Genomic DNA, 13244 nt, shown 5'->3' on the forward strand with positions numbered 1-13244 from the left:
GGCGCCCTCCTCTCCCAGGCCTAGTCCAGCGCGCCGTGGCCCGGTCCTTTCCCCCTGGCCCAGCAAGCCGCGCCCATCCTTTCCCTCTCTCCCTCGCTTTGGCAAAGATCTGATAACAGGCCAACCTGGCTCCCGCAACCGGCCCAAGCTAGCGCGCTCCTCTCCTTTCCCCTTTCTTCCCCACGGCCCGCTTCCTCCCTTCGGCCCAGTGCAGCAGGAAGCCCAAGGCACCGCAACTCAGCCTAGTGCGCGCGCTCCCTTTTCCCTCCCCTTCTTTCACTGACACGCGGAACCGATCCCTAGAGTCGCTGACGCCTCGGTCCCACTCGTCAGCCGCTCTTCCCTTCTTCAACCCCAAGTCGGAGCCGAGCAGGACTCCGGAAGGCGGCTTCCAAATCCTGATTTCCCTGGGGTTACTGCCTTATGCGCGCAATCGACTCCCTATAAAGCCTTTTGGCACCCGTCGGCATCGCTCTTTCGAATCTACTCTAGGAAAGTGCCGTCGTAGCCCTTGGGACACCGAATCGGGATCTCCCGAGCCGGAGTTTCCCCGCTGCCGTGGTCTAAGCCCCGCGAGCCTTCCCCGACCACAAAGAAATGCCTAGGTGAGTTCGTCTTGTGCCTAGCGTGCTTCCCATGCTCTCGGTTTGTTAAATGGTGCGCTAGAACGCCGTCACGACCAACTCCGGCAAGGAATCGTTGATTCCGGCCATGGCGCCACCGCCCAGGCCGCCGGCGGTTCCCTCTCCCATCTGCGATTTAATCTGAGCCACTCAATCACGATCCAAAGGTCCAGATTCAACCGTACCCCTTCGCTTGGATATTTTTTAAAGAACCCCTGGCGTTTTTAAATATCGAACCCGCAGTCCCTTGGCGTCCTTCTAAAATGCGCCTTTCAGTTTGGAAAACACAAACAGCTCGATTTAGATTAAAAATACGTTTTCATAAATTACAAGTTTGCCACTGAGTTTGTTTTAGCCATAAAATGTTAATTTTGACTCCGTTTTGACCCATTTGAATTGCGTAGGTTTTGTATTTGAAAGATCTACATGTTAGTAACACTGTTTTCTTAGTTTGAAACTTTTTAATTCTGTGACCCTATTTAATTAATTTCTTTTCTATATAAAATCTTAGAAAATTCTTATCATCTCCGTTTTAACTCCAATTTTCATGATCTTTACGTCTGTGAGATCGTAGCGCTGCGTAGAATAATTTTATAAACTTTTCATACTGTTTTTATATGATTGGTGTATTGTTCTAATTGTAGCTTTGTTTGCTTCGTGTTTGTTGTTTCCGATTATTTGTGTGTTGATGATCGAGTTTAGTCTGAGGGCAGTTTTTGGTGATCAAGATCAGAGCTTTGGCAACAAGTAAAGACCAACAGAGCTAAAAGGATCAGCAAGAGCAATTGGATCATGGCAAGTATATCATTTGGGTTTTAATTCTGTGACCATGATCTTGTGACTAGATTAATGTTAAGTAATAAATGATAAAAATGACTTTTTAGCAACTTGATGATTTGTCTGTAAGTGATAACCAGGACAACAGTGCAACCACGAGGGCTATAATGGCTCTGGCTTTAGTCAAGTATGAGTAACTTTTCTAGCTCGTTAGCGGTTACCTGTGTGGCGCAATTGGGGAATAGCGACCGTGGATTCCTGCAGGTGGATCACATGGACTGACTAATGAAACCAAGCGGGCCTATCTTGTTAGATGAACCTTTGAAAGACTTCATAGTGATCCCTGCCGACCTCCCTAGGAAGGGGGTTAAGAGATTAGCTACCTTAGGCGAAAGGGTAAATCATGAATCATGGGTAAAGATGTACAACCTCTGCAGAGTGTTAAAAACTAGTATACTAGCCGAGTTCACGGTCAGGAGCGGCCTTGGGGATTCTTGCATTAAGTGTGATGATTCTTGTTGTGTTAAAATGCTAATGTTTATTGTTTAATGCTCTACATTACTTATGTCACATTGGTCATGAGATTGTGGGATCTATACAATCTAGTTGCTATACTTGTGGAGTTCGACATGGACTCACTCTTGCTATTTCCCCCACACTTCAGGAGGTGTTTCAGGCTTGTGATCAACCAGTCAGTTTGGATCCTGTAGAGTAAAGTTAATACCCGAAGTTTAGAGTTGTCTATCCACTGTTTGCTATCACTCTTTTATACTAAGTGTGTTATATATTTATGCATTGTCTTTTGATATGTAACACCCGATTTTAAGGACAAAATCAGATATGCACCATATGTGAGTTTTAGAAGACAAGCCTCACATATAGCTACAAATAAGGGGTAATATCAAAGGATAACGCATAAATTATATAGCGTACATAATAAATCAGAAACAACCTTAGGCAGCAAACCATGGAAGAGAACTCCAAACTTCGGGTGTTAACCTCACTCTACATGATCCAACTGACTCGTTGATCACAAGCCCAATACTTCTCCTGAGGTGTGGGGGAGATAGCAAGAGTGAGTCCATGACGAACTCTGCAAGTATAACAACTAGATAGCATAGATCCCACGGTCTCATGATCAATGTGACATAAATAATATAGAGCATTAAACAATAAACAATGAGTATCTTAACACAATAAGATTCATCACCCTTAATGTAAGAATCCCCAAGGCCGCTCGTGACCGTGAGCACGGCTAGTATACCAGTTTTTAACACTCTGCAGAGGTTGTACATATTTACCAATGAGTCATGATTTACCCTTTTGCCTGAGGTGATCAGCCTCTTAACTCTCTACCAAGGAAGGTCGGCAGGGATCACTATGAAGCCATGTTTTTGATCGCGGGCTATTTCATTTCGCGCGGGCATGTTCTAGGCGCTACTGCCGCTAAAGCGCACGCTATAGCTGCGCTATTGGGCCGCTATAGCGGCTGCAACGCGCCATAGCGTGTTGCTGCCATAAACGCTATTGGCACGCTATTACGGCGCTATTGCGCGCTATTTATTTACAAACAGGCAGAGTATATGAAAAACAACATTTCATGACCAGCACTCCAGCAGGTAGCCAAAATACCAGTTTTTCACAGAATGACAGTTATAAACATGACAATAAAGGCATGAAGCCATAAAGGCATAAAGCCATAAACACATCAATACCACAAGTGCCCAAGCCAGAGCACAAGTGCACAACACAACAAATAAGTTATAAGTTCATCACTTCATCTCATGACCTGACCACTTAACCAGCTAAGAGCTAACCACAACACCACAAGTCAACAACAGTTCAATAGTTCAAGTTCAATGCATAACCAAAACAAGACATAAATGCATACTGCATAGCATAACCATTGTTCAATACTTCAATCACTGAGTTGTCCTTCTGACTCTGATAGAATGAGGTCAGAATTGAAATATGGATGCATTTCATTGTCTTCTTCTCCATCAGAAGATGGGGCAGATGGCTCTTCATCTTCTACAGCACTTGGGATCAACCTCTTCCTCTTCTTATTCCTGCAGGCTCCCCTCCTTGTTTCTTCTCTTTGTGATGATCCTCCAGCTCCAGTTTCTCCCTCATTCTCTGCATCTAGTTCTGTTGGCTCTAGGCCAGTAATCCACTCATTGTCCTTATCCTCTAATGCATCAACAACAGGTTTCTCTAGGGGGTCTTTGTCCTTGTTAGCCTTCTTTTGCCTCAACATTGAGTTAAATTTGATGTAGACTAGATCCCTCATTCTATCATGCAGCAACCTATTCCTTCTCTTTGTGTGCACCTGCATCAAGAACAGTAAGGCTGATTAACATAGATTAGCAGAACATGAGCATAGCAGAACAGTAAGGCAGTAAGGCTGGCTGATTAACAGAACATGGTTGAGCAGAACAGCAAGGCACATTAACATAGATTAGCAGAACATGAGCATAGCAGAACAGTAAGGCAGCAAGGCACATTAACATATTAGCTAACTACCAGGAGTCTAGGACAGCCACTTACTTGTTCAAATATGCTCCAGCATCTCTCACAAGCTTGCCTAGGGTTTGCGCCGGTGCAGTTCCATCTGGTTCTGACATTGTTGGACTTCTTGACGAGGTGCCCAGGTGCCCAACTGTTGTAGAAGCGCCGCCTCCTGCCGTCCCTCGCCCAGCTCTCAAGCCGCCGCCGAAGCTTTGCCTCCTCCGGTCCTCTCGTACCTCCGCCGCTGTCGAAGCCTCACCTCCCCCCGTACCTAAGCTGCCGCTGTAGCCTTGCCTCCGCCTGTCCCTCAACCTCTGCCGTCGCCTTGCCGGCGAGCCGCCGCCTTCCAATCGCCGTATCCCAGCCGCCGCCGAAGGGAGAGGTCAGAGGAGCGATGTGTGCGTGACCAAGAGCTCTAGGGTTGGCAGAGTCGGGGAGATGGCCTGGAATAGCGACGAAAATGGGCCCTAATTGGGCTAAATTTGACTGGGCCTGCGTTTTTTTCCCCATCCAACTGTTACAGTAAATAGCGGGTACATAGCGGCGCTATGGCGCTAAACGAGCTTAGCGGCGCTATAGCGCGTATAGCGTGGAAATGGACGATATCGTCGCGCCAGTTGTTCCTGGCCGCTATAGCGCTGCTATAGCGTTAGTTTCGCGTGCTATTTAAATCATGGCTATGAAGTCTTTCAAAGGTTCGTCTAACAAGTTAGGGCCGCTTGGTTTCGGTAGTCAGTCCGTGTGATTCTACCCCGCAGGGGATCCACGGTCTGCTATCCCCCATTTGCGCCACACGGGTAACCTCTAACAAGCTAGAAAAATTACTCGTACTTGACTAAAGCCAGAGCCATCATAGCCCTCATGGTTGCACTTTCATCCCGGTTATCACTTACGAATAAATCCTCAAGTTGCTAAAAAGTCATTATTATCATTTGCTGCTTAATATTAATCTAGTCACAAGATCATGGTAATAGAATTAAAACCCAAATGCTATACTTGCCTTGATCCAATTGCTCCTGGTGGTCCTGCTGAACTTACTTGCTTCCAAGGCTCTGATCTTGATCACCAAAGTAAAGCTCACCGTCTACTCTCGATCATCAATCATCATCACACAAACAATCGGAGACAGACATACACGAAGCAAATAAGATTACAATTAGAACAGTACACCAGCAGTAAATGAATGTAAATAAAAGTTTTCCAAAATCATCTACACGCTGTTACGATCACGTCAACGGGAAATTCACGGAAAATGAAGTTACGACGCGAAATCTATGCATTAAACGGGACTGCAGAGGCTATCTACGGACTTGTATTTATCTAGGAAACCCAACAGTGGTGAACCTAGACAAAAATGGTACCAACGCGAAGATCATGAAATTATGAAACTATAACGCAACTTGAACGGATCGAATCGGAGCTAAAACGGAGAAGATATGAATTTTCTAAGATTTTCCTATAGAAAAGTAATTAATTAAATAGGGTCACAAAATTAAAATGTTTCAAAATGTTAAAACAGTTAGACTATCATTTAGATCTCGCAAATACGATCCTAACGCAAGTTAAACGGGTCAAATCGGAGTTAAAATGAATATTTTATGAGCTAAACAAACTCAGTGGCAAAACTGTTATATCTGAAAACGTATTTTGAATCTGAGTAAACGATTTTACGCTTTCAAAAACCAAAAACGTATTTTTGAGAAGACGCTTTGGACTGCGGGTTGATAACCTAAAACTATAGGGACTCTTTAACAAAATGAACCCCAAAGGGGTACGGGCCATTATAGGCCGTTAGATCGCAGATATCACTCACATCGAGAAACATTCTTTGTAGCATAAAGATTAGTAGTAATAGACTGGGTTAGTTAGATGCACTCTTTCTCCTAGTGGTAAAAATATAAATACGATACTCTGGATAACATCTCGGGTGAAGTGCTCACCAATATCCGTACGCTTGCGGATCAATTCCTTATTGCGTTCCCAAATATCAACAAGCATTTCTGGCGCCGTTGCCGGGGAGAAAGACAGTTTGCTGAGATAACCTTCAGTCTTACTACTAGCTTGTATCTATACTTTTATCTTTTCTTATCTTTTATATTCTTTATTTATTTTCTTACCTTATGGAAAACCAAGATTCTAAATCAATCTATCAACTTGCAACACCTTCGGAAAGTGACCTTTTACCATGGGAGTCATCACAGCCTATCCAATCATCCCAGTATAGGTTAAGTTCCAGGTTGATTGCCATGATTCAAAACCTATCTTTTTCAGGAAAGGAAGACAAAAACCCTTACCTTCATATTAGAGATTTTGAGAAAACATGTGATTGTCTTCGCATTGAAGGCATTTCTGATAAAACTTTACGTTGGAAGCTTTTTCCTTTTTCTTTAAGGGGAGAAGCTAGACAATGGTACAGTCAGAAGGTAAGTCAACAACGAGGTGAATGAGGAGTTTTACGAGCCAACTTTTGTCCAGATTTTTATTCCCTTGACCGTATCGGCGACCTTAGACTCGAAGTCCTATCTTTTAAACAAAAAGATGATGAAACTTTGTGATAATCCTAGAAACTTTTTTCTGATCTTTTAGAATCTGGTCCAAACCTTAATCTTGAAGACCCTGTTCTTTTATTTCACTTTTTTCGAGGTCTTCAGAAAGATCATAAACAAATGCTACATACAATGTCTAAAGGTTCTTTCTTTCGCATCCCTACTGATGATGCTAGAGTGATCCTAGATAGAATCCTAGAAGCTGAGATGGATAATACCCTTCATGATGAAACCCACGAAGCCGAAGTAGACACTCTGCCAAATTCTCCATCTACTTTAGCTATCCCAAGTTCTGAGCCACAAAAGGAAGAAATTCCACCACCTGATTTCATGCTGGATATAGAATCTGATCTTTTTGCCGATTTTGAAAACATTTCAAACTACCATTCTATTAACAGACCCCAAAACGGCCATTTTAGCATTTGTTTGCCAACTGAACATCAATTGAGAGAGCTTATCGCAGTCATGAGTAGCGAATGGTTGGAGGAGTCAGAGCTTTCCTCTGATGTGATCCGTTTGGACACACCTCCTATAACTATACGTTGCGCTTATGATTCTGATCAATTTGATGCTCTCTATAAACCTATTGTGGGGATCAACATCATGTCTGAATCTCTTGCACTTAAATTATTTAAAAATTTGGTCTTAACCCCCACAACAAAGGTCATAAAGGAATCTTCGGGACGATTAGTCCCCAGTCTTGGAATTATAAATGTCTTACCTCTTATGGTAGAAGGCTCTATGGTTCATTTGAACTTCTATATCTTTGATACATGAGACTTCGACCTGTTGATAGGACAACCTTTTAGAAGACTCCTTTTTGAAGGTCATACTGGAAAGCTACACATTTCTTTTGGAAAAACTTTTAAATTTCCCATAACGATTGCACACTCCTTAAATAATAAGGCCGAGTCATATCTTTTGCCTGATCCTATGGAGGAGGTAAAGGCTGCATCTCTAGAGCTTTTAGATGAACCAGACTTAGAAGACGAAGCTCCTTTCTTCATAGAAGAAGAGGCCGAGCCATCTGAACCTGAACCCTTAGATGAGTTTGCAGAAACACCTAGACCTCCCATAGAGCTTAAAACTTTACCACCCGGTATTATCCATGCTTTCCTAAACAATAATCCAGAGTTTCCTGTGATCATTAGTGATAAACTCACTCAGGAGCAAACTCTGCGATTAATGACCATTCTTGAGAAATATCACTCAGTTTTCGGCTACTCACTCCAAGATCTTACAGGAATCAGTCCTATGATTTGTACCCATCGTATTCCAACAGATCCTTCTGTTTCACCTTCTCGAGAGCCCCAACGTAGACTTAACAACACGATGAGAGAGGTAGTTAAAAAGGAAGTTATAAAGTTGCTGCATGCAGGGATTATATATCCTGTGCCGCACAGTGAGTGGGTAAGCCAGTTCAAGTTGTGCCTAAAAAGGGAGGCACGACTGTCATTATGAATGAAAAGAACGAGCTAATTCCGCAACGCACCGTCACAGGGTGGCGGATGTGCATAGACTATAGAAAACTAAACAAAGCCACAAGAAAGGATCATTTTCCTTTACCTTTCATAGATGAGATGCTAGAGCGATTAGCGACCCATTCGTTCTTCTGTTTCTTAGATGGATATTCAGGGTATCACCAGATCCCGATCTATCCCGATGATCAAAGCAAAACCACTTTTACATGCCCATACGGAACTTATGCGTACCGTAGAATGTCTTTTGGGTTATGTAATGCACTAGCTTCTTTTCAAAGATGCATGATGTCTATATTTTCTGATATGATTGAAGAGATTATGGAAGTTTTCATGGATGATTTCTCTGTTTATGGAAAAACTTTTGATAGTTGTCTTGAAAACTTAGACAAGGTTTTGCAAAGATGTGAAGAAAAGCACTTAGTCCTTAATTGGGAAAAATGTCATTTTATGGTTAGGGAAGGAATAGTGCTGGGACACCTAGTGTCTGAAAGAGGTATTGAGGTAGACAAAGCTAAAATTGAAGTAATTGAACAACTACCTCCACCAGTGAATATAAAAGGAATTCGAAGCTTTCTTGGCCATGCTGGTTTTTATCGCAGATTCATAAAAGATTTTTCATTCATTGCTAGACCACTTACTCTTTTGTTAGCCAAGCATGCTCCTTTCGAATTTGATGATGCATGTCTAACATCTTTCAATTTATTAAAGAAAGCACTCATCTCTGCACCAATCATTCAACCCCCTGATTGGTCGTTGCCTTTTGAAATTATGTGTGATGCTAGTAATTATGCTGTGGGGGCAGTTTTGGGACAAACTAAAAATAAGAAGCATCATGCAATTGCTTATGCCAGTAAAACTTTGACAGGAGCTCAACTTAATTATGCAACCATTGAAAAAGAGCTTCTGGCTCTTGTCTTTGCCATTGATAAATTTAGATCTTATTTAGTTGGAGCTAAAATAATTGTTTACCCTGATCATGCTGCACTAAGATATCTGCTCACTAAAAAAGATGCTAAACCTCGCCTGATTAGATGGATTTTATTAATTCAAGAGTTTGATTTAGAAATAAAAGATAAAAATGGAGTAGAAAATTCTGTTGCTGATCACTTGTCTAGAATGTATTTTAAGAGTCCACAGGAACCCCCCATCAATGATTCACTCCAGGACGACATGCTCTACGGGATTAACAGGTCTGACCCCTGGTATGCAGATATTGTTAATTTTATGGTTTCAGGGTATGTACCACCAGGAGCAAACAAGAAGAAGCTTATTCAAGAAAGTCGTTCACATATATGGGATGAGCCATACCTCTTCCGAGTATGCTCTGATGGCTTACTCAGGAGATGTGTGACCACTGAGGAAGGATGGAAGATCACCGACAGATGTCATTCATCACCATATGGAGGTCATTACGGAGCATTCCGTACACATTCAAAGATCTGGCAGTGTGGATTCTACTGGCCTACAATGTATGAAGACACGAAGCAATATATCAGAAGATGTGGGCCATGTCAAAGGCACAGAAACATAAACACAAGAGATGCCATGCCACTCACCAATAACCTTCAGCTTGAGCTCTTTGATGTTTGGGGAATAGATTATATGGGTCCATTTCCCCCATCAAAGAAGTGTGAGTTCATCTTGGTGGCAGTTGACTACGTCTCCAAGTGGGTAGAGGCATTACCTTGCAAGCATGCCGACAACATCAGTTCAAAGAGGATGTTTGAAGAAATTATATTTCCAAGATTTGGAGTCCCCAGAGTAGTGATAAGTGATGGAGGAGCACACTTCATCGACAAACGCTTCAAGCAATATCTATCAAAACATGGCATCTGTCACAACGTCGCTACCCCCTATCATCCTCAGACAAGTGGCCAAGCAAAGACTTCCAACAAGCAAATCAAGAATATTCTTCAGAAGACAGTCAATGAGATGGGAACAGCATGGAAAGACAAGTTACCCGATGCACTCTGGGCATACCGGACATCATACAAGACCCCAATTGGAATGTCCCCATACCAATTGGTGTACAGGAAGACTTGCCACCTACCTGTTGAACTAGAATTCAAAGCACACTGGGCCATAAGGAGATGGAATATGGACCCAGATGTCGCTGGAGATCGTAGAAGAATGCAACTATCAGAATTAGAAGAATGGCGAGAGAAAGCATATCACAATTCGAAGATCTATAAAGAAAGAGTCAAAAGGTGGCATGACAAGAGGATCAAGAAGAAGTTTGCACCCGGAGATAAGGTATTACTTTTTAATTCTAGGGTGAAGCTTTTCGGGCATGGAAAACTCCAGAGTAAATGGGAAGGACCATTCAAGGTAATCAATTCATCATCCCATGGAGCTATCACTCTTCAAAATGACGAAGGTACGTTATTCAAGGTAAATGGTCAACGTCTTAAATTATTTTTAGAACCCAATAAAGAATTAGAAGAAATAGACGTAATCCATTTTTACCTTCCCATGGAGATTTAGAGCCCAACCTTTTTAATCTGACGTTTTTGGGTCACACATATATTTTCCTAGTAAGTTTTGCATCTAGAAACACGCTCGAGGAAGCAGGCCCACAGAGGGGCCAGACACAGGTCGGGCGCCCTAATGAAGAGGGCGGGCACCCAGCCCCTATCCCCTCTCGGTCCCGATTTCCCCCGTCGCGGAAAACACATTTATGGTAAACCAAATAATCCTACAGATGGAAAGTTTCGCACGCATGGTGACGGGAGTAACCCGAACAACCCCTAGAGGCACTTTTTAACCCCTATATAAACAGACCCCTGACGTCAGTTTTCAAACACCAATCTATTCAAGCCTTCTCTTCTTCTTCAATTAGAGCTTGCTTAGCCCCTCGCTGCTCCAATGGCCGAAGAGTTCCACGACGATTGGGAAGTCGTTCCCTACGACCTCAACAAGAAGCCTAAGGAAGACCCCGACGCCCGTGCTCTCATCCCGGCTAACACAGAGCGACAGCTAGAAGCCATGCCATTACGCCAGCGCAGCTCCGCCCAATCCTACCATGCTCAACCAGTTCTCACCGCACTGCCGCAGCCCCTACTTCTCAAGGGACCGTCAGCCAAGAAGGAGACCACCATCAAGGTGCCAGCCGGTACTAGGATCCTTCCACCCAGACCCAATGAGAGGGTCTTAGGAGTCAAGACCAACCGGAGCGGCGAGATCAGCAGCATCCGCTACACTACGGAGGAGGAGAGGCCTTAGTTTGAGGGGATTAGAGCAGCCAAAGTCTGTTTCATCCCTCCAAAAGCAGCCCTGAAGCACGCTCTCAATGCTCTCGAGACACGTCCTAAGCGTCGCAAGACTATAGTAGATATTAATGAGGACGTTCGTAGGCTAGACAGGGTCATCATAGACCTCTAGTCCTCGGTTAACTCCATCACTAGGCATCTCTCTAACCACAACACCGTGATACTAGGTCTTAGGCATGATCTTGCTAGTGCCAGTAAGAAGGTTAGGGAGTTAGAGCGCCGCTAAGTTATCTAGATCAGATCTTGAGACAATGCATCTTAGTTATTTATCTTTAAAATTCGGTTTAGATTTACTATTATCGTTGGTTCATTACTAGTCGTTTGTAATAAATGCCTCAAGATTAATAAAGAGTATTATTATTATTATGTCTTGTGTGTCTCCACTTTATTTTTTTATGCAAGAAAGCAGAAAACAAGTATGGGGGAGAGCCCTCGATATGCCAAACACACTTCAACTACACCACTCCACGATTCAGGTACATACTTTGCACACTTTACACATACACATATCTTGGATTATGCAGAATATTGTGTCCGACATGATAAATTAAAAAGATTAAAATGTTTCTAATCATGATTAATCTCACTCTGTGATATTTCCTAAAAACCTGCAATTATTGAAAAATCATTTTAAAACCCTGTGTTACTTAAGTCATTGTGGAATGTGAGATGGTAGAGTATGAGTTTCTTAACATTGTTTCTTGGAGAATTTATTCAAAAATTCTAGCTACCATCCTCAGTGTTTTATATGCCTGATAAACCTGAAAATATTAACATGATAATTATAAAAGCTGTCTACTCTGTATTGAGTTTGTTCAAAATGAGTTAGACCCTTGTCGAGAGATTTATCATGCTCCTAAGATCAAGATATTTATTCAGAAAGATTCACTCTTCCGAAGTATTATTGCATTAGAGGCATGGGCTATGCAAAAATAAGGATATTTCGAGGAAATAAAAAGGAGCAAGTGCTCGACAACCTCGCAGAAAAAATGGACAAGTGTCCGGCAGTAGAATTAGGGGTACCTCGGTATCCACTTAAAAAAAAGAGAAAAGAAGAAAATGGTAGCACATGGTCCCTCTAATAAGCAATATGCCAGTAAGAGTTGATAAGTTTTTAATTTTCAAAGTCTTTGATCTAAGAGTATGGCATTCCTCTCCTCGGATCCCATTTTGATCAGGCAATAAATGCAAGGTAAGTATGCTTGAGAATTTCTACAAATTTAAACAGCCATAGTGAGATATATAAAAGATAAATGAGTGATCTGAGAGAACCTATGAGGATAAAGGTATGCTAAATTTCTTTTCAAAAATATACAAAAACTCCAAGTAACAGGATTAAAAGGAAGAAAGGATCTCTACTCTTGATCATATATTTCCCTGACTACGGTACACAATGAATTTTTACAACACCCTGCAGGTATGAAGAAAATGCTTTACAATGTTTAAACAACACCTAGAATTAGGGTTTGATCTGACAGAATTCCACGAGTTTTGTTGTTTATTTGTTTCTGCAGGGGGTTATTAGGAAATAAGGAAGAAAGGCCCACATGTCGGGATTACATAGAGATATTAACGCACCGCGCAATTTTCTACCATCTAGAAGACTCGAGAAGCCACGGGAACGAATTGGAAGGCAATCAGGCCCAGGGGCCGGCCGCCCGCCCTCCCCCCTAGGGCGCCCGCGCTGACCTAGAGTCCAATCATGACTCGTTTCGCGGATCACGCTCTACCGACCTAAAGGATCAAGGATAATCATTCAATCAATGTCGGTTTGATCCGACGGCCCACGTTCACCCGAGAGGACTATATAAGCAGACCCCCTGGCCCCTGGAGGAGAACAAGTTCATCATAGAGTTGAGAGGAGCCCTCGAAGGATAACCTCTCCTCTAAATAGACTTAGGGCTTAGCATCCAATGTGAGTAGAATTAGTTCTTCTAAGTTCTACTAGATTGAGAGAGATAGAGTGGAGGTGTAGATCGGAGGAAGCCCGGCCTGTCGGTGTCTACTCCGAGGTTGTACCTGCAGGATCAAGTTCTCCTA

This window comes from Sorghum bicolor, chromosome 2, assembly GCF_000003195.3.
Source record: "Sorghum bicolor cultivar BTx623 chromosome 2, Sorghum_bicolor_NCBIv3, whole genome shotgun sequence".
In the NCBI taxonomy this organism is placed as follows: Eukaryota; Viridiplantae; Streptophyta; class Magnoliopsida; order Poales; family Poaceae; genus Sorghum; species Sorghum bicolor.